Genomic DNA, 22,718 nt, shown 5'->3' with positions numbered 1-22,718 from the left:
ATTCAGGTTAAGTTTAATGCAAAAGAGCTTTGATTTTCATGCCTCACTTTCAGGCTTCTATTTCTTCTGTGGCTCCGTGGGAAAATCTTCAGTCAGAAGCACAGGTGAGACTGACATCTGGTAGGTTTGAAATGATGTGATTTTGAATCAGTGCTGATATGATATGGTTTATGAAATAGTGAGTGCCGAGTACACAAAATCTTAGGTTCTAATTCCAGCCATTACCAACACTGCAAACTTGGACTTTTATTTACTTATCTGTAAAGTGAGGGACATGAATTAACTAATCTTTAGGTCTCTTAAACGCTATAAAAGCTGTGCTGTTTCAATTTAAGTTGTCAGTTTGACAGTATTTCTGTGTTGCCATCTGAAATTTTAAAATCTGATCCAAATATTTAGTATTTTGTGAGCACCAAATAAAAGCATTCAGTAATAAAGGTGACAAAAGTAAGACAATAGGGCTTCCCTGGTGGCGCAGTGGTTGGGAGTCCGCCTGCCGATGCAGGGGACGCGGGTTCGTGCCCTGGTCCGGGAGGATCCCACATGCCGTGGAGCGGCTGGGTCCGTGAGCCATGGCCGCTGAGCCTGCGCGTCCAGAGCCTGTGCTCCGCAGCGGGAGAGGCCACAGCAGTGAGAGGCCCGCGTACCGCAAAAAAAAAAAAAAAAAAAAAAAAGTAAGACAATATTCTGAAGGGTTTGGGACAATTTCCCCTGACATACAAATTTAGCAAGCAAAGTGAGCTCAGTGTAGAATTTACACTCTAATCAGCAACAACTAAGATATTAGCATTAATGTTTCATGGGAAGTACTTGATTCCTACTTCGGTGAGATGATTTTTATCATGTTCATGAAATTTCTTTTCAAGGTGTGTACATTATAACAAAACAGCCTGATTAATCTAGGAAACAAAAATACCCACCGGGATACAAGAAATTTTATACTTAATTTACATTAAAAATGACAGTAAAATTATTAAAATTACATTTTACACATTACCTTTTTGGAGGGTTCACATTTTCATGGAGTGTTATACAAAAAATAGAGCTCATTAAGAGTTAATAGGTTATATTTGGGTAATGTTGCAATGTCTTCCTTTTAAGCATTGGTTATAGAGTGCCATCTCAAATAAGTTGTTAACTTTCCTAAGTATGGAAACACATAGAAAATAAACCTCATTTCCTTTAAAGACACTGGGACAGGATCTCTTTGAGCTGTTGCTGGTCATGGTATTTTAACTTCGAACCTTTTGCCTACCTTATGAGGAATGACTCACTTGGATGAAATGCAGGATCAATTGTGCCATTGCAAAATTAGGTTGTGATAGTTCATTCATGAGAAATCATTATGCAAGTTGAGAAAATGTAATTTGCAAGTGAACAATTGTTTCTCGTTGGGTGAATATGAGTGTGTCTGAAGGTTGACTGGGATTTTCCATTTTACTACTTTGGCTTTTTCTGATATGTTCTTTTTATTCGCCTTTAAAAAATAACTTGCCCATTTCAAGCTCCATTGTTCTATCTTGAGTTAAGAAAAAAAATTTTTTTCTAAGTATCACGATGACCTAAGTGGTAGATACGCTGGACTAGAGATTTCTCTTGCAGAATCTGAAAGATATCCTTACTCTGATACTTAAAATGGTATAACCTCACCAAAATACAGATAGTAGGCATAGTATTTATTGATTAGTTCATTGCTTCTATGACAAAAATATGCTATTTAAAAGTGAGGTAGATTTCCAATTCCTGGGATGAAGCATTTTAGGACCCCTGACGTGTTTACTTTCTGGCTGAAAACAATTAAACAAGCTGAAGAGATATTAAAATAATTTTCCTTTTTTTCCTTTTTTTAACACCTTTATTGGGGTATAATTGCTTTACAATGGTGTGTTAGTTTCTGTTTATAACAAAGTGAATCAGTTATACATATACATATGTTCCCATATCTCTTCCCTCTTGCGTCTCTCTCCCTCCCACCCAATAATTTTCTTAAGCGTCTCAATAATTTGGCAAGAAAGTGAAGAACACTCCAGTCAAAAGATGAATACTGAAGATGGCATAAGTGAACTTAAACTTAAGTTTTTATGGTTATTTGGGGGCTTGAGAGTGGTGTATCAAACCTTGGACTAGGAACAAAAAAAAATTCCTTAAGAATTCATTGCTACAGCCATCACTCACACCACAGGTTTGCAATGGAAATCCATACTAGTTAGTTGGCCCAACGAAACAAAACAAAACAACAAAACATCTTAAATGATCTTGGGCTTATACTGTCCCAGATTCCTCGAAGAAATAATTGCAAATCCTTTTTTCAGAAGCACACAACTTCATCTCAAGCCTCAAAGAATTTCACAGATCAATTCCAAGATGCATGAGCTTTATTTATAAAAATCATTTAAAAATTAAAAAAAAATCCAAAAAACAAGGAACCGTGAGAGGCAACAGCAATACAGAGAAAAATTATATACAGAAATATGCCAGAAGTTGTAATTGTGAGAATTTCATACTTCCATAATATAAACTAAACATATATAATATAATTAAAGAATCAAAAAAGAATTGGCACTCTTGGTGCCAATTAGCATTAGTAAAAAGTTGGGTGTATAAAAAATGACAAAGCAGATTTTATAAAGATCTAAATAGAACTTCAAGAAATAAAAATATAATAATTGATATAAAAACCTGAAAATATTTGACAGAAAATGATTTTACTAAAGAGAAAATTAGTGTATAGGGAGTTAGAGTTGACGAAATTATCTAGAACGCAACACTGAGAAAGGGCGGAAAATCTGAAAGAAATACGCTAACATAAGCTTCAATAGGTATTCCAGAAGGGGAAGAGAGAGAGAGAGAGAGAAAGAGAGGGAGAGCGAGAACAAGCAAACTTGGTAGAGGCAACATCTGAAGTAGTAATGGTTGAAAATTTTCCAGAATTACTGAATGACACCACCTATAGAAGAATTCCAATTGTGTCAGGAACATCTTAATATATTCCCCCGGGCACTCTCAGCTTTGTCTGTCTCCTTGATGCTTAGCCCTTGACTCTACTTCAAGCACTGGCACAGCTAACAGACACTGGGTGGACCTAGGTAGATCCATTGCCTGCAGAGCCAATTACCTGCTTGGAAATACTAGCCCTCGCTTTTGGCTGACATTGCACAGCCAGATGGATCTTGAAACCTCTGGCTGTCTCTGAAACTTTTGACTTGTATCAACTACTACCCTGTAGCAGGATGGGTGATCTAGCTTTTTAAGCTCCTTGTCAACGGGGCTGGATTATTTAAACTGTAAGTAGGGCAAACTTTGACCAATGGGATACAAGAAATAGGAGCAATCTGTACAATTATGCTTCCTCGCCTCTAAGGTACTGCTCTGAGGCACTTTTTTCCCCCACTAGCCGATATGAAAAGTCCCGAGTCGTTGAGCAGACATACCTGCTGAACTATTGGCTGTGTCACATTGCAACACCATGTGAATCCTACGCCAGAATGGTGATGCATCACCTTGCATTGTTTCCCATCTTTCCCTGCCTCACTTTGTCTTCCCCTCACTCTTTCCATTCTGGGATATTGTTTCCCAACTAAAGCATGACTACTTAATATGTGTTTCAGCTCAGGCTCTTTAACTAGTGCACTGGGGCAAAAATACCATGATTCCTAAGCAAGATTAAAACTTAAAAATACACCCAGACAGGGCTTCCCTGGTGGCGCAGTGGTTGAGAGTCCGCCTGCCGATGCAGGGGACGCGGATTCGTGCCCCGGTCCGGGAGGACCCCACATGCCGCGGAGCGGCTGGGCCCGTGAGCCATGGCCGCTGAGCCTGCGCGTCCGGAGCCTGTGCTCCACAACGGGAGAGGCCACAACGGTGAGAGGCCCACATACCACAAAACAAAAACAAAAACAAAAATACACCCAGACACATCAAAGTTAAATTCCAGACACCAAGACAAAGAAAAAATATCTTAAAAGCAGCCAGACACAAAAGATAGATTAGCTTTAGAGAAGTCACAATTGCAATAACAATTTCCTTCTCAAAAAAACTGAAGACCGAAGAAAGCATATTCAATGCTCAATGTTCTAAGAGTAAATAACTGAAAACTGAGAATATATTTCAAGAAAAAGGGCAAACTAAAGCTTTTAAAGAAATACAAAGTGAGAGAGATTGACACAAACAAACCTACTAGAGAAAATTCCAGTTTATTTCTGGCAGAAGGAAAGTGATTCCAAATGGAAGGTCTGTGATGAAAAAAGAAATAAAAAGCAAATAAATTGAGACTTACACACGTAAGTCTAGATAAATATTGACTGCTTAAAACAACAATACTAATGGCATAAAGAGTAAAAATAAGACATAAGACAGCACTGAAATACACAACAGCTCTATCATATGCACAAGGTATGTGAGAAATTGGAGCGAGTGTGGGTATTCAAAATTTTGGAAAGAAGGTAGATATTGATTAAATTTCTACTTGGACACCTTATGAACAGAGGAATTCAGGTAAAAATGACTATACCTTTCTTGTCTGATATCCATTAGCAAGAAAGTAGTAGTATAACTTCTTTAAAATGCTGAAATGAAAGAGTCAACCAAGAATTGTTTATCAAATAATTTTAAAATAATTATAATTAATTAATATTAAATTAATATTTACAGATGCAACAAAAATATTTTCAGAAATACTGAGTTGAGAGAATTTGACACTAGCAGCTCCGTACTTTAAGAAATGTTAAAATAAGTTCCTCAGGCAGAAGAAAAATGATACTAGATGATAACATGAAGTTAAACAAAGAAATAAATTGCATGGTAAATAATCAATCCCGGTTTCTTTCTGCTTAAAGTTTCTTCAATTCTTTTTATAGACATCCCCATTCAAAAGGGGAGAAAATTACAGGAAAAAAGCAGTCACTGGTCCCAAGCAATTTTGAAATCCAACTGGGCAAACCCTATTAGATCCAAATCCCATTGGACTTCAAGGCCTGGGAATAATCTTTTGTGGTCTGAGGCTCTGCCTTCTGGGCCCACTGCTCCCCACTTGGAGTCATCCTACTTTTCTCATGAAAGATAGAACATGTTCAAAGTTGAGTAGTTTCATAAGCCTACTTCCTGCATGTAGAATTTTGGGAATCTGATGGTTTGTTTTTTTTTTCCCCTTTTGTCGTCTCTCTGTCCCTTTCACAGCATGCCAGCAGAGTGTCTACTGATATATATTCTGAAAAACCTTGTGGGCCTCCTATGTGTGTCACAGGGATTTACTCTATCAGAGTAAAATAAAGGACAGAGAAATCATATTGGATAAAACAAGCAAGAATCAACTTATGTACTGGTTATAGGAAACAAACTTTAGATAAAAGGAAATGATACACTAAGACTAAAAGGATGGAAAAAATATACTATGCAAGAAGAAATCAAAGAAAATCTGAAATCACTATATTAATAGCAGACAATTTAGTATGCATTATGAGATATTCATGTTTATGCTCAGTAATGTACCTTTTCATGAGTCAAGAAGACATAATAATCCTAAGTATGTATATTATTAATAACTGAGTTTCAAAATACATGCTGAAAACCAAACACAAAGAGAAACATCTTAAAAGCATAAAGAGGAAAAAGACTTATTACCTTCAGGGGGGGCATAGTTATACTGATAGCTGACATTTCAACTTAAATGATTGAAGGCAGAAGAATATGGAATGAATACTTAACAAGATGAAACTAATAACTGCTAGCCTAGGATTCTACACTCAGTGTAAATATTTTTAAAAAATGAAGCAAGATAATCAAAAACATCATTTCCAGTAAACTTGCACTATATCTCTAACTCTATATTTCTTCAGAAAAGAAAAAGATTCCCAATAAACATGAAAACCCAGCAGGATAAAAGTCAATATATGAAGAAATAAAACTGAATATTGACCATGCAAACAATAATTGTAAAGTCTTATTGAGTTCAGGAAATTTTTGACCAATCTCTGTCTTGTAAAAAGGTGCAAAAATCCTATAAAATTATTAGCTACTCGAATCAAGATTAGAATTTAAAACATAATACATCTAGTTGAGCCCATTCATCAATAAAAGACTGGCTGAATATTAGAAAATCAATTCAGATGATTCATTTAATATAGCAGGGTGGTTTCTCACTCAATTTATGCTTACTTCTTCTTGGGTACTAAAGATTATATCCTATGTGGCTGAATTTTATCCAAGAGAATGTGAGAGGAACTGGTAAGTGCAAATTCCAAGTCTGGCCTATACCCCTCTCCCCACCCTCACAGGTGCTTCACCAAGTTCCTTACCTCTTCCTATGGATTGCAATCAGGATTACTGGCACCGGAATGACTTTACAGGCCATGAACTGAAGTTTAAAGGGTCACTGTCAAATTGTCTCTAAATGGTTCTGTGGAGGAGAGAAGAGAATCTTGCAACCTAATTACCAGCCCTGACTGGAACTTCTATTGTGTTTGAACTATTATATGTTTGGATAATTAAGAATTAATATAGTAAAATTTACCCTATTTACAGATTAAAGGGAAAAAAATCAAATGCATAGATAAAATTTCAAAAAGTTCAACATGCAGTATGATAAAACAAAACCAAAAACATTGATAAACACAAAAAGGAAAGTCATTTTCTTACTTTTATGAATGGTATATATATCCTCTCCCCTCAGTCCCCCCCAAATTAGAGCAAACTTCATGATAATATTGACCTAGAGAGCATAGTAATAAAAGAGAAAGAAATAATTGACGTAAGGTCTGAAAGGATGAAACAAAAATGGGATTGTTTTCCAAATTATAAAAAATTTAGTGGCTAGATCATTGGAATTATACAAGCCTTTATGGTGACTAGATACAAAATTAATATACAAAAATCAGTTGCATTTCAAACGCAATTAAATGCACCAAAACAAGCAAAAAGCATATTTGATACTTTTTCTAAGTCGTTTAGATATTAAAATAATCTAGGAATAAATATATAAAAGTATTTCTGAAATACTTTAAAAGATTCTATGAAAAAGACATTATGAAAAAGAAAGTCTTAGAAGCCTGTATTCCACAAAAATTAATCTCAACACTCAAAACAAACGTAATCAGTATCCCAACCAGTGCACCCAGGTGTGTGTGTTTATGTGAGTTTGACAAGCGCATTCTAAAATAGATATGGGAGAGCACAGGCCCAACAGCGGCACAAGAAATCCCAAAGAGGAACTGAAAGGTGGGAGTAATTTACCCCCTGGATATCAAGATTAATTACAAAGCTACTGTAATTAAGACTGTAGGATGTTAATTAAAGGATAGATTTATTTACCAATAGAACAAACTATAGAGCTCAGAGACACACTCATTTAACATGGAAATTTGACTTATGACAAAGCTGTTATTATAGATCAGTGCAGACTGATAACTTTTTCATTAAATGTGGCTGGGAGAATTGGTTATTACTACAAAAGAACCCAGTGGATCCTACCTCACATTTCACAAAAATTAATTCTAGGGAATAAAGGACCAACATGTAAAAGGCAGAACTATAAAACTTTAACAAGAAAACATATTTGCATATATTTATGTCCTTGAGGTAGGAAAGGATTTATTAAACAAAATGCAAAAAGTGCTATCAATAAAAGAAAATAATGATAAATTTTAACATATAAAAAAGAGCATCTGTATCAAAAGTTAACAGAGACAGAATAAAAAGACAAGCCACCACATTGAAGACAATGTTTGCAACATGTAAAACAAAGGATTAGAATGTACAAATTACAAATTAACTAGGCAAAGTGATACAGTCATTAGAAAGATTGGACAAAAACTCCATCAGGCACCTCACACACACATAAAAAGAATAAAGTCAAGAATGGCTAATTCATATAAAGGGAAAAGCTCAACCCAATTAGTAATCAAAGCAATGAAGATTAAAACAAAATGAGTTAATTTAAATTAAAAAAATTTAAAAGTCAGACAATATCAAACCCTGATAAAGATGTAGATCACCAGAACACCTTTGACCTATTTGTCAGCATATAAATTGACACAATTATTTTGGAAAATCTTTTGAGATAATTAATACACTTGAATATAGTTATACTTTATGACCTAGCAACTCCATTCTGAGGTATATATACCTAAGAAAACATTTTTTTGATAAGTGCACCAAAACACACCAACAAAAAGGGTTTTAGCGGAATTGTTTTTAATGGTAAATAACTGGAAACAACTCAGATATCCACAGCAGTGGAACAGGAAAATACACTAGAGTATATTCATACAATGGGATACTATATAGCAATAAAACCTGAAAAATTATACACACACACATATATAAAACAACATGAGTGAATCTCAGAAACAAACAAAAAAGCATGTCAAAGAAGAATGTCAAAAATCCTGTTAAGAGGAACACTTTCAATTTAACTAAACTTCTATAATATGCAAAACCCACTAATGTGGCTTTAGGGGATGTTGTTTCAAATGGTCTCCAAAATGACTGACAACACTAGAGCCATTTGGACCAATGGCATTTTGCCTCCATACTTTCTCTTTAATTTCCTAAGGTCTCCCTGAAACACAGATACATTTTAATTCATTCTGCCTCCTCTTGCCCCATATACAACCAATTATAACTGTAGCAGATATCCTCTATAAATTCCCAACGAAGCTCAGATGTGGAGAACACAGAATTATGTGAAGGAGTCCAAGTAATGCCTTTAGAATCAAGTTCACAGTTCTGGGATCTGAGATCAGAGTTTCTCAACCTTGGCACCATTGACATTTGTGCCGGGCTAATTCTTTGTTTGGAGGGACTACTCTGTGCAGGTAGAATATTTAGCAGCATTATTTCTGTCCTCTACCCAAAATACTTGCCTCCAGACACTGTTAAGTGTCCCCTGGCTGGTGGGGGATGGCAAAATTACCCATGGCTGAGAACCACTGTTTTAGGTGATACCTCTCACTGCTAACCCCTGCCAGCATATTATAGAAAATAATGAACATTCTTTGGAGCTTCTATAAGCATGTTTGGTGCCAGAAACAAAGGTGCGGGAGAGACCTGTATTAGCAAAGTTGTAACTTTTGCAGGATCCCAGGCCCTGGAGGTATCCAAGAAGCTGGACAGTCTTTGAAGTACTGCATAGACTTTTCTTTTGGTAAAGCCTGTCACCTGAGAGGAAAAGCTTCTTTGGTGCACCTTTAAGACATTCAGAGCTTACCTGTATTCCTAAGAAGTCAGACAGGTCACCAAACCTGCATGGAACAGGATTCAGTATTATGAATACTCTATCTCGCTCTCTGACTTATTTTTTATATTTATCATGAAAACCTCAAAACTGATGCTCCCCGATTCCAAATTCAAATTTCTCATTAACCTTAACAACCTCTAGAATAATGTCTATTAGCTTTCTTTCTTCCCTTCCTCTCCCTCCCTCCTTCCCTCCCCTTTTCCCTCCCTCCCTCCCTTCCTTCCTATGAAATCCTCTTGTAAACTGATATAGTATATATAAACCTCAATATATAAAAGAAAAGCTGAAGTAGCCAAAATCTCTCCTGGTTGGCTCCCCACAACTGATCTTGCACAGTGGTCCCTGAAGTCCCTTTGAAAAACATGCAGAGCCTTATGGTACCCACTTTGAAAACAGTGACACAGGAGAAGTGAAACCTCAGGAGAAATGAATATACGTATAAGGTCCACCCACATATTGAGAAATCTCAAGAATATTAAAAATGAATGAGAGACCTAGGGTTCTGCTCAGTCAGGAAAATGGAGAACAAACAGAGAGTGGCAAATTTATTTACGTACAGACATTAAACCAGTGGAAGCAGAATTTTCAATATTCTAGTATTTGATTTACATAACCTCTGATTCTTGGAATTAATCAGGGTGGGCTATTCATCGTAGAAAGTCAATACTGTGTTGTGGAAAGAGCTTAGCACCAAAAAACCTGGTTTGGCTTGAGTTAACCACTGTTGCATGCCCTAAGAAATTCAACCACCTGTCTTGACTTCCTCATCCCCAAACTGGGGCCAAGAGACATGCCTACCTATGAGAACAGGTTATAAAATTACATGAGGTGATATATATACACTTGAAAGTCATTTGGAAATTACTGTGCTAGAGAGTATACAGTAAATAGATTTTGTCTAATTCTTATTTTATCCACTCTAGAAACTCTTAAGGAAGGCAGTGGTTGACTCTCTTTTTCTTGACTATGTATTAAAAATGAAAGTTTAAAGTTGTAATGTCTTTAACATTTATGTACTCCTCTTTCAGTACAGAGCACCAACAGAAGGGGAAAGCAGAGAGCTGAGTGTATTTTGCCAAGACTGTAGCCCAGGTTTGAATCGAGCTCTTTTTCATTTTAGCTACCGCACTCTCTGCCGTATCGTGACATGCCCGGGGTCCCTCTTTAGCTGGTGGAAACTGGCAGGGTTCTCTGAAAATGATTTATAAACCAATTGTGGCTGCTTTGAAACTAGGGCAACTGGTATCTTGGGCTTCATCTGTTCAGTACTTTAGACCTGGTCCTGATGTGACCGTTCAGGTTTTAAAGATTGGCTCTGGGCCTTCCGAATGTAAACGAATGTGCACAGATGGCCTTGGGTCCTTAACTATACATGTTAATGCCACAAATGATGATTTTTTTGGTGACTAGATACACTGAAATTGAAAACAGCAGGAAGGGATAAACAAGATACATTTGCCTTTTTTTTTTTTTTTCCTTTGAGACCGAGAAGTTTTGAAATGCAAATGAAAAAGATTAAGGCAATGTTACAGGTTGAAATGGTAGAAACTTACTTTCCTAAGTCTTGGAATAGCTCTTCTTTAGGTAAAATGAATCTGATCTTTTCTTAAAATAAGGCTCAAGGGAATTTAGAATGATAGAAATATGCTTTAAAGAAAATTGCTTCTCAGATAGAAACTTCGATTTTCAAATGGTTTCTGATGAAGTTGTTGAAAGATCATATTCTCTTTTTTTAAAATGTGAGATTCAATGAATATTTCATTAAAGATTAGTAAATAGAACGTTGAATTTTTTCTGTTGAATTCTAATATTGTTTGTACTGTCAATCTAAATGTGTAAGAATGTTGCTGAGAAATTTATGAACCTCCAGATGCAACAGATATTATACAGAAGATATTTTTTCCTTCTCTATATACCAAATACATCAAATAATACCCGCTTTTGTGTTATCCATGCTCTGACAAACTGTGGTTGGTTAAGAATTACACTACCATGACCATTCTTACAAAAGCAAATGAAAAAAATGTCTATTTTCTATTTTCACTTAATTTTTAATATATTTTAAATAATTCTTTAACATAGAATAGAATAAAGAATTCTCTTATGGTATGAGCTTCAACTGTCAACTTTCATTTGAATTTAGGGAATAAGTCAATTTATGATATTCTTTTAAGCTGCGGCTCCAGCTTCATTAAGTTAATGCTGTTACACTTTAAATTGACCAAAATAGCATCAAAAAAAGGGATGAAAACTGAAAAGAGTATCTGATTTTTTTCCAATGTAACATTTCAAAGAATTGCAGTTGCCCCTCAGTATAATACCTGGTTTTTATTAATCCAAGCTAACAAAAAATCAATAAATAAAGTAGGAATGGCACCATAAACATGCAAGATTTAAGTTCCTTTTAGTTTGCTTTAACCATTTAACTGTGAGGTCATCTAGGGGCCAATGTCAGGAAATTCCTAACTAAATGCCTGCATAACATGCCTTAGTGTGATGCAATTTTGAAGCTATTTTGTCAACATTCATTGAAGATGAATTATATTGCTTTTAAAACAAGTATATCCTAACACTCACCTTCCCTATTTGTTATAAAATTAATATGAATAATTTTGTTTTGCTTTTTTCCATTATATGACTGTCTCATTCAAATTTCTCTTCACAACGTTATTCATTGAAAGGCAATTTTTCTGAAATGAGATTCAATGTATCGTAAGTTACGGTAGAATAACTTCTTTATCTCCTCTTTAGAGGCTGAAATCAGTCATCGTTATGATTTTTCCTGTCATTGACGGCATTCTTTTTTGGACTAAGCTTACCGTACACGTTTGTTTTCCCTTAAAGTCAGATATATTTGCAGAAATTTGAAAATGCTTTCTATTTCTCCAATTAATGAACAGATTCACCACCCACAGAAAGTCTAACTTTTCAGCAATTACACGTTAGCAACAATTTCCTCAATTATACAGTTTCTTTCATTCAATTGGATATAGAGTTCATTGCTTTCCTAATATTGGGAACGAATTTTTAAAGTCTCCTAAGTACATGATCTCAGTCTGTATAGAAGCTTTTTTGTACATAATTTCGCAGGATAAGATTCTAGCTTGGAAATTAGTGTGGTGAATTAAAAATCTTGGAGTGTTAGGGTTGGCGAGGTCTTTAAACATCATCTGGCACAAAAGTGGTAAACCCAATGCCAGATCAGGCAACTGTACGTGTGTGGGTGACTAGAGGTAAGACCACAGCGAGGTCTCTGGGATTCTGATGCAGTGAGCACGTTTTCAATTCAACGAAACAGAGCATCTTTTCAGCCCACCAGCCACCAATCTGACACTTGGGATTTCCACCCAACCTGATCATTCATAATGTGAGGAAATTTGGGCCAGAGGAGAAAAACGACTCCAAGGTCATACTATTTACTGAGTGCCCAGTCTCAGATGTGTCTTTCTGCTCATAACTGATCTTCGTAAGGCAGAGTAAAGTGTTGAAGTCTCGTCACATGCACTCATTGCATGTTCATTAATTCTTGCCATGCTGCGTGGCTGCTGGAGGAGATGGATCCTCTAATTATCTAAAACCTAAAAAGGAATGAGGTAGAATGCATTGAGTCAATGAATGAAGTGGTCCTGAAGGTCTAGTGGGATTTCTTTCTTGAGAAATCAAGACATATTCTTAGTTTTCTCATTTTCGAATGTAGTCGTAAATAGAAGCCATTTATTTAGCCATTTAAATGTATCCATTTAAATGAAAGGGATACCTAATTATTAAAACACAAAATGTTTCCAGAATGCTTTTAGAGGGAATGAGGCTGTTTTCTCCTATAAATCAGATGTGATATGTTGCACTAGGTAACATTTAGGAAATGTGAATTAATATACTATTTCCAGCACAAAAATTGCATGCACTTTTAGAAGCTCACAAAAATATGTAAAATATGTATTAAAACATCTATTGATTTTATGTTATTTCACTGAAGGTAACACCTTTTGTTACTGAAGTCTATAGATCTTACACAGACCATGCCTCAAGGATTGAGTTAAATCTGAAGTCTTAACAAAATAGTGCTTATATATAATTTTATGTTATGAAATGCACTCTCTATATACATATTCATATGAATCATTTAGTTGGGGGTACTGTTTTGCTTTTAAAAAATCACCCAAATTCTCAATTTAGGAAAATAAAATATCTAAAGCAAATGTCACAACTGTTAAATTTCTACAGAGGCTAAAAAATAAAAAAAAAAAAAAGCTGTGATCACCTGGCAAGAAACGACTTAGAACACTAACTTTGATGAAACTTTATGAACCTGAAAGACTGGCTTCCTTACCTCAGTTTGCCTGTAAGTAAATCTCCCGGAATAAGACCAGAGATGAGGTTTTGTTGTAATTGATCCAAAGCTCTGATAAGTCATGAAACACAGTCTATAAGCCACACATTCAAATTTGCATGCATAGCGTAAGAGAAAGAAGACCATACTGTAGACTGACACTGTCCTTCACATGGTTGCACAGGCCAGAATGTGAATTATTCATAATTTCATAATTAAATTAAACTAAAAATTTATTTTCCTAAATTGAGAATTTGGGCAGACAAAGTCATTGAAGGAATTTAACTTCCTTTGCTGATGGAGGTGATGGTGACCTCATCAGCTCCAGCAGGGGAAGCTGGACTGCTCTAAAAACAGCTGTTTCCAGGAGGAAAAAAAAACGACTTTTCAGTTACTGCGCAGTAGTTTCTTTTCTCGTATTTCTCATTTGTACTTTTCGAAAAATAGAGACCTGAAAAGGGCTATGGGATTTCTGCAGTCTGTTTCACAAGAAAGTATAAGTCACAGGAAAACATAACGATTCATATTTATGAATAAGAATTGTGCTCACCTATCCCAGTTTTTACATTGCAACTAAAAGGTACACACCATGGAAAGCAGATCTGTGAAATTCTTTATGTCGGTCTGAACATATACAGAACCTCTCATAATCTGAGTAAAAATAGACTCTATCTGTTCAAAGGAAGGGAATTTGTGATTTTTGCAAATATTCCCTGTACGCCAGTTGGTCACATTATAGTGGACGAATAGAAGGGAACAGAAACCCATGACGTACAAACAGACAGAAGGAGCAACAGCAACAAAAGCACCACCAATCTTGCCATAACATAGGAAGTTCCTTCCCCCACTCGCCTTCCAAAATAATCATAGTAGAAATTCTTTTCAAAATGTTGATTTAATATCTGACCTTGGAAATATAGCATTACTTACTTGTTTATGGAATTTGCTTTACTTTAAATTTTAAGGTAAAATAAAAATTAAATTCTGTCTTGCTAAATTCTTAGTTAATGAAATCAGTGAAGGATTTTTAACACTTTTGCAATCTGATCAGTCTGGGGTTAAACTGTTGAAGCTGTTACGAATGAAACTTGATTTTTACGTAACCTATGTCTTAGCCAGCATATAGTGAAGGTGACTAAATAAAGTGATAATAATAAATTCCACTTCTTTACTAGCAATAAGTAAATGAGGAGTTGATTGCCACGTCCTGAAATGGAAATGATGTTCCTAAACTTACAGCTAGCCTCAAAATGTCAGTCGTTCTGAACAATGGAAGCAAGCTATTTCCCATGTATTTGGGCTTGAAAAATATTCCAGGACCATTTATGCCTCAGCAGTCACTGGGTAGCAGGGTTCCTGCTCTCCTAAACTCACTCCTGTTAGAAGAGATTGTGGAGAACTCCTTTGCTCAGTGAACTGTTATTCCCAAGATGATGTGCTTTCTGCAACAAGCGAACAGCTTAGAGGTGACAGAAGACATTCTTAATATTTAGTGGACACTCAGAGGAGCCCTATGACAGCACCTGAAATTGAAGCTGAGGGTGAAAAAGTGGAGAATGGCAACTTCTGAATGATTCCGAATCCCTGCTTGTAAAGAATCATATTAGTTTGATTCCCAGATGGTCTCAGATATAGGTTTTCCTATATGCTATTAGGCAAAAGAGCAGTTAACATTTCTGTGCTCTCTGGGCGGCCTGGTAAGTATGCAACCTAGGGAAAGTAACTTCTGTTTATTTTTGTGTGCAGGCATCATTCAGTGTGCATGTGGACTGTGGCTAATAACCCTGTTTGAATACCACTTCGAAAACTCGTACATAAGTATGAAGAAGGATCGCATTAGTATGATGTAAGTTTTGGCAACGGTGCTGTAAAGGATTATAAATAAGTGATCCTATGCAGGTACACAAATAAATCTGCTTCCCCAGAAAACTGCTCTACACGTTTATTAACATACAAACCCCTATTATATTAAATTTCACGTTGGGAAGTTTTTCTTTTAACTCTGGAACTTTGTTAGACCGGTTGCCTTTTGCTTCTGAGAAGGCCAGTTATTTATTTGCATGCCTTGCCTATAAAAACCATCACAGATGTGAAAATCAATTCTATGTACTATACATGATTCAATAATTACAATTTAGAAACGGAAAATAAGAAAACTAAAATGATGTTAATCTTTTCATTCGTCTTTTTTCTTTCTTTCTTTTTTTTTTTTGCAGTACGCGGCCCTCTCACTGTTGTGGCCTCTCCCGCTGCCAAGCACAGGCTCCGGACGCGCAGGCTCAGCGGCCATGGCTCACGGGCCTAGCCGCTCCGCGGCATGTGGGATCTTCCCGGACCGGGGCACAAACCTGTGTCCCCTGCATCGGCAGGCGGACTCTCAACCACTGCGCCACCAGGGAAGCCCCGTTTTTTTTTCTTGTAAAGAATTTATGTTTATTAGATTTGTTCTTCAATCTTTGTCTAAGAAATTTTATAACTAAACAGAAAGTAAATAAATCCATTTCTGTATGGTTGATATGTTTAAAAGAATTCCCCATATTTAAATATCGAAAATATAAGGGAAAGCTATTTTGTATTAACTGTATTGTGAATTCATAGTTTATATATTTTTCATTAAATATTAAGTAAACTATCAAAATGTAGATTTCATATATACTAATGTTTTGGAAAAATAATTGAGAGCAGATTTAAATTCTTTAAATTGTTGATGACAAGGATCTGTACCTTAACATTGGAGAATTACTTCTCTTTTTGTTTATTTTTGTCTATCTTTCTTTCTTAGATTGAATTGCATTATTCTTACTACTTACTAGAGATATTGATGACGTTTATATTCCTTGATAAAAAGTTCTGATTCTACATTTCATGAATAACATGAATTCCAATATTTATATCTTTCTAGTTTGATTTTTTTTTCCTACAATGAGGTCATTTCTTTTAAGGTAAATCTTTTTTTTTTTTTTTTTTTAAGGTAAATCTTGTGTGAAGCTAGTCTCAGGTAAGATTTCTAATTTTTCTCTAAGCCAATATTTTCAAATGGGCACTAATGTTTGTTCATTCCTTGCTGTGGGAATACAGCGGGAATACAGCTTTTTTTTTTTTTCCCACATTTAATGATTTTTTTTTTCCCAAGCAAAATTCTATCCTCCAAAGCCAATAAAGCCTCAGATTTACTTATTGGGTGCGTACTGAGGGACAGCTACTATGCTAAGCACCTTATAGAGGCTATCTCGTTGAATCCTTACACAAACTCAATTAGGCGTTTGTTATATTTATTTTAGTGATGACGAAACTGAGGCACGGAGAGCTTAAATAATTTGCCCAAAGTTATACAGCTAATGCACAGAAAAAGATTTTAACCCATTCGTCTGACTCTTTAGTAAAAAGTTAAATGAATAGTTCCGTGTAGAATGACATTAGAGATGTCCCTGACTGCAGCTCTACCAGGGATTACTTTAGCTACCTTAAGTAATTGTAGGAACACTTTTGAAATAGATAATGTGATGTTTGTAGAACATCTGAAGGTAAAACGATGGATATTCCACAGGAGGGAAGAAAAATTTGTTAATTAATCTTGCCAAAATGAATATTTTATTGAAAACGAAGTATTTTTCTTCCAGTTATTAGTTCCTAGAAATGAGTATGATTATTTACATTTCTCAAAATGTATTTGAAATGAATATGGTTGACCCTTGGACAACATGGGTTTGGAATGTCCACTTATACTTTTTTTTTTTTCAATTGTAAATTGTACAGTATCATTGGCCCAGCCCTTTGCACAGACCAGAATCCGTATACAGCTTATAGGTGGCCCTCTGTATATGTGGTTCTTCCGTATCTATGTAGTACAGTATTATTTACTATCGAAAAAGATTCTTGTATAGGCAGATCCATGCAGTTCAATACCATGTTGTTCAAGGGTCAACTGTACTACAGTGTCTGCCTTCGGTAGAATCCACTGATGCAGAAACGTGGATACAGAGGAACTGGGTATATGGAGGGCTGACTACAAAGTTATACATGCATTTTTGACTACAGGAAGGGTCGATGCCTCTAACCCTTGAGTTGTTCAAGGATCAACTGTATAATTTGCAGTTCATAGTAGAGACGTGAGGGTAGTCAAGTGTCTGGGGTAGCTGCAGACATAGTCAATGCATATCAATTTACTCAAGCCAGCACATGACTTAAGCTACTAAATAGCTTAAGTTAAACTCTGGTTCATGAATTTGCTAGTCTTTCTTGTAGGTATTACATACCATTAAAAATAACTGGCTACAATTTATAAATTTCTTCTGAAGAACGATAAAATTCTTCTCATTCTATTTAGTCTCCTTGTCCCAATTTAGCTTCCCTTCAATTAATTCTCCATATTGTTTTCAGCCAAACTTTTTAATAAACTTTTACACCTTTATTTTAATCCTTTATTTGCTCCTAGTTGACTTCAGCAAAAAGTTTAGACTTACAAGGAGTCCTTGATATTCTGGTAGCAGCCCACTTTTCTAACCAAGTCTCTCATCATATTACTACAAATTATCTAGTCCAACCCTTCTGTTTATAGTTTCGAATGCCACGTTCACTGTGCTTTCCCTTTGTTCAGATAAACTTATTTCCCATTGTGACTCCTTTAAGATCTATTTCAAGAATCATCTCCTTTTGGAAGTTCTTCAACTGAGTTAAGTGTCCTCTTCTGAACATTTCCTCTGAACTTCCTTACTATTTGGAGCATATTTGTAATATAAATGTATTCCCACAATATTATGATTATTATTTTACTTCTGTGTATCCTCTAGAATATTCTGATAGTTTTGAGGGCCGGGATTCTGTTCTGATATTGATTGACTTATGAAAGAAGTGCTCAACTCCATGATTTCTCAAATACTTTACATATAACATAAAGTCCAGTAGCTACAAGAGAGATTCTTCTGAATTTAATGCATCCTTTAAGGCAATTCTGATCATTTTATTTTTTGCCTATCTTATACAATTTTATTTCTTTTTTTCCCTGCATTAGCAACTATAGTCACTGTGTCATACATTAGATCCTCAGAGTTTATTTACCTTGTAACTGAAAGTTTATAACTGAAAGTTTATACCCTTTTACCAACTTCTCCCTATTTCCCCTCAGCTTTAATATGTAGCAATTTTTAATAAATATCTGATGACTGGATAATAAATGTTTTTGTGGGAACAGGCAAAAATGTAGAAATCTAAATTATATCCCCTGAAGGGATATAATTTGAATTTCTAAATTATTTAGTCGTTCTTTTTAAAATACTTTTAACATGTACAAAATAGTTTGAACAGTATATATGGAAGTCTACATGATTCTATAATACATTAACAAAACCCAAAAATATATAGCAGAAGTAACTACATCCAATCTGTTTTGCCTATTGTCACTTATTCTCTTTTCCTTTTACTGGTAATACTTCAGGTTTAATTTAAAGGCAGAGTCCACTTATGAGTGGACTGCCTCAGAGTCATTTATGAGGTAACTCCTCCTTGTAAAACATCGCTTCAGAAGCTGTTGCAAACAACCTTGATCTGAAATGAAGTTTTTCATATTTTATTAGGAAATTGAGGGATGCTCTGCTCTCTTGGTAAATGCTGTATTTTGGGGGGATACCTCAAAAATGTTAGTGGTTAATGTCTAATCTATTAATTCCCTCAGCATGACAGCAGCCAACAAGTTTTCAAGGGCTTCCTGAGTATGAAATCTGGACCCAAATCTCTCGTTATATAATTTCATCAGCAGGAAGTGCCTTTTTGCAGACCTTACTGCTGGTCTGATAAAACCACTGATTCTGCTGCTGTTGATAACCTCCCTACATTAAAGTCTTCAACCTTCAACAATTTTCAATTCCAAGCAAAACCTAACAATTTTATTTTCTGTGTGCTTCTCATTTCCTCAGAGTAATATGCTGTCCTTTCCCACAGCATATCAGGTTAGCTCAGCTCACGATGGTGAGAAAAGTTCCCCAGGTTCATTTTCCAGAACACTAGCCGCTTCACATTGACTGGATTGAAACTCTTCCTCCCTCAAACTAATAATAAAGGTGGCTTTACATTTTCATCCATGGTGGAAAGGAAAAAAACTCAGACTGATGGTGAACTTACAGTTGAACTTTTTCTCTAGTCTGTGGATTTTCAGAAAAAGTTACTCTATAAAGCTCTCCTCAGACTTTGAGAATAAAAGGCTGAAAACAACAGAGAGAAGAACCCTCAACTCTAAATATTCAGTGTTTTTGGTAGTAGGAAGTCTAGAGGATAGAGTTAGGGTTTGGTTAAAAGTGATTCGTGAGTTTTGTATTAGCGCTTTTTTTTTTCTTCCAGAGTAGAAACTGTGGCCAGAATGTTTTTGCAAAGGAAAGTGTAAGTCAGTCACTGGTTTCCAGTGCAGATCTGCAAACAAGCTGTACTAGAAACTACGGTCTGTCCACAGGCTTTCCAAACGGGCCTGCTAACTAAGCAATCAATCATCAGGAGAGTTGTGGGAAGGTGGATACCACCTTCAAGTGAGATTGGAACTGGGATGTAGTTTGACCCCTGAAATCAGAGTCAGCTGCCAGCCGACCTCCACAGCAAGCACGCGCCAAATGCAATGACAGACTGAGGCAGGGTGCACGTTGCAGAGACACTGGAAATGCAGTACAATTCTTGTGCGGATGGGGAAGAGTTCGGTGTAGATCTACTCCTATTTACTAACAGATGTGTCTGCAGAGTAAGGCAGGACAGATTAGGACAACAGGCAGTCCATTTAGCTTACTTGGGTCGGAGCATCCCTTGAATGAAATATTTGACATGGACGAACTTTTTTTTTTTTTTTTGCCGTACGTGGGCCTCTCACTGTTGTGGCATCTCCCGCTGCGGAGCACAGGCTCCAGACGCGCAGGCTCCGCGGCATGTGGGATCTTCCCGGACCGGGGCACGAACCCGTGTCCCCTGCATCGGCAGGCGGACTCTCAACCACTGCACCACTGCGCCACCAGGGAAGCCGTATGGACGAACATTTTGGGGACACTGATGGTGGTGAGAGTGTCCAGGACTTTTGTCTGAGTCCCCATGTGCATAGGCTCATTGACACCCTGCATCGTATGCAGGGAACCCTGCCCGACACTATAAAATGAGCCTGGGCTGGGTACCTGTGCCTGTATGACAAGCCAGCTGTTTGCCTCTCCCTCCAAACCGAAGGCTCATTTTGGAGCGGAAACGTGACAGAGGACGTTTGGAGCAGCATGTTAGCTCTGCTTCTTCTGTTTCAAGATGCGTGCTTTAAATACCAGAGACACGTCAGGTCCCCCTTCCTTCAGACCGAGAAAGGCTGATCAGCTTAGTCATTGGCTCAGATGCCCATCACAGAAGCATATGTAAGTAGACTCGCTGACAGTGTCCATGTCGGAGTCCCTTTCATAGTAAGTTTGTTCTTCTAGTGAAGGCTGAGGTGGGTACAGTAAAGTTAGCACTTAGCTTGGTGAAGCTGTCGATGGCCACTGGCCTTTTCTTTATCAGCCTGGTGACTAACTCAGGCCTCTACATGGCTTTTCACACACACAAATCACCTCCATTGGAGTCAAAGCAATTTGCTAGAGCTTTCTCACTGCTGCAGACGGTTAGTTTTTAATTTTTTCTATTTCACAATTCCTCTAAAGTCTCAAACCTTGTAAGGTGCCAAGAAGAAGAAAGATTCAAGGATGGAAACAGTATTTTAATAAATTATATAGTGAAAAACAATGTTATAATGAACAATACTGAAGAATTAAAACTGTATTCCAGTACAGTTGGTTAAAAACAAACATGAGTGTTTTAATTTTAGGGACCAATGTTTTATTTCTAAAACAATGTTTTATACCTGTGAAACTCTAGAGAAACAAGAGGTCAGCTGCCCAATAGTGTGGGTCTGAGCCACCATTTATATTGGGTTGGCCAAAAAGTTCCTTTGGGTTTTTCCGTCTTATGGAAAAACCTGAACCAACTTTTTGGCCAACCCAATATATTCACTCCTAAGTCTTTCTGAAAATTTTCTTAGATTTAATTTCTTTATTTAGTAAATAGGGGTAATAACAGGCAACCCATCCCAAATTCTTAAGAGTAAAAAGAAGAAATAATGTGTAAACTTTTATGTCTTCAGAAAAAAATTCTTTAAAGTAAAAGGATGTTCTCTCTGTTGATTTATTGTATACATTTAGCAATAAGGGAAAAGTACAGAAGAAATACAAATTGTTACTTTCACTACTCCTATTTTCTTTTTTTTCCCACAAACTATTTTCTTGTTTTCACGTTCCCTTCTTGCTCTTTGCACATATGTAAATTTCACTGCAGTGACTTCAAGTAAACTCATGCCCTTCCCACGGCTGCTTTCCCATCATCGCTCCTGAGATGTGACTTGACAGAGGCAGCTGAATGTCCACTCTCTTCATCTGAACACGTGTAACTTCCAATGTATTAACCCGATGGCTCCTTCTTCTACAATTTACCACATAATCCTGTGATTTGTTTTTATTTGTTTACCCATCTTCCACTACTGTTAGATAGTAAACAAAAATAAAGACCGGAAACCTGGGCAATTTAGGCATGTGCAGTCCCTTTCAGGAAAGTAAGAAACAATTTTATTTTATTTTTCATGAAGAAAAAATCAACCTCCAAAGTATTATGCTACACAGTTGCCCCCTCAACAACTCAAGCTGCAACTGTGCAGGTCCACTTATACACGGATTTTTTTTCAATAAATATACAGATGGTCCTTCATATTTGCATGTTTGGAATCTGAGGATTCAACCGACTGTGGGTCAAAATTTCCTTCCACGGTTGGTTGAAGTCTCAGATATGCAACTGCAGATACAGAGGGCTGACTACAGTACTTGAGGACCCATGGATTCTGGTATACTCGGGGCCTTCAGGAACCAATTCCCCACAGATACTCAGGGATGACTGTATTTTTTAAAAGTTACAGAATGGAATGTACAGTAAATTTCCATTTTAGGGTCTATTCCTAAATATCTTGAAGGACGTTTATTTCTTTTTGAGAACCTACCATTATTGCCTAAAGACAGATTGTATTAAATGCCTCACAAAAATTCAGCTTGCAGCTTGTGATCAACTGCAAACTCATAGTGTATATTTGCTGGGTCACAAAGAAAAATAATGTAACAAAGCCAC

This window comes from Globicephala melas, chromosome 2 (assembly GCF_963455315.2).
Source record: "Globicephala melas chromosome 2, mGloMel1.2, whole genome shotgun sequence".
Lineage (NCBI taxonomy): Eukaryota > Metazoa > Chordata > Mammalia > Artiodactyla > Delphinidae > Globicephala > Globicephala melas.
This window is presented reverse-complemented; position numbering follows the sequence as displayed.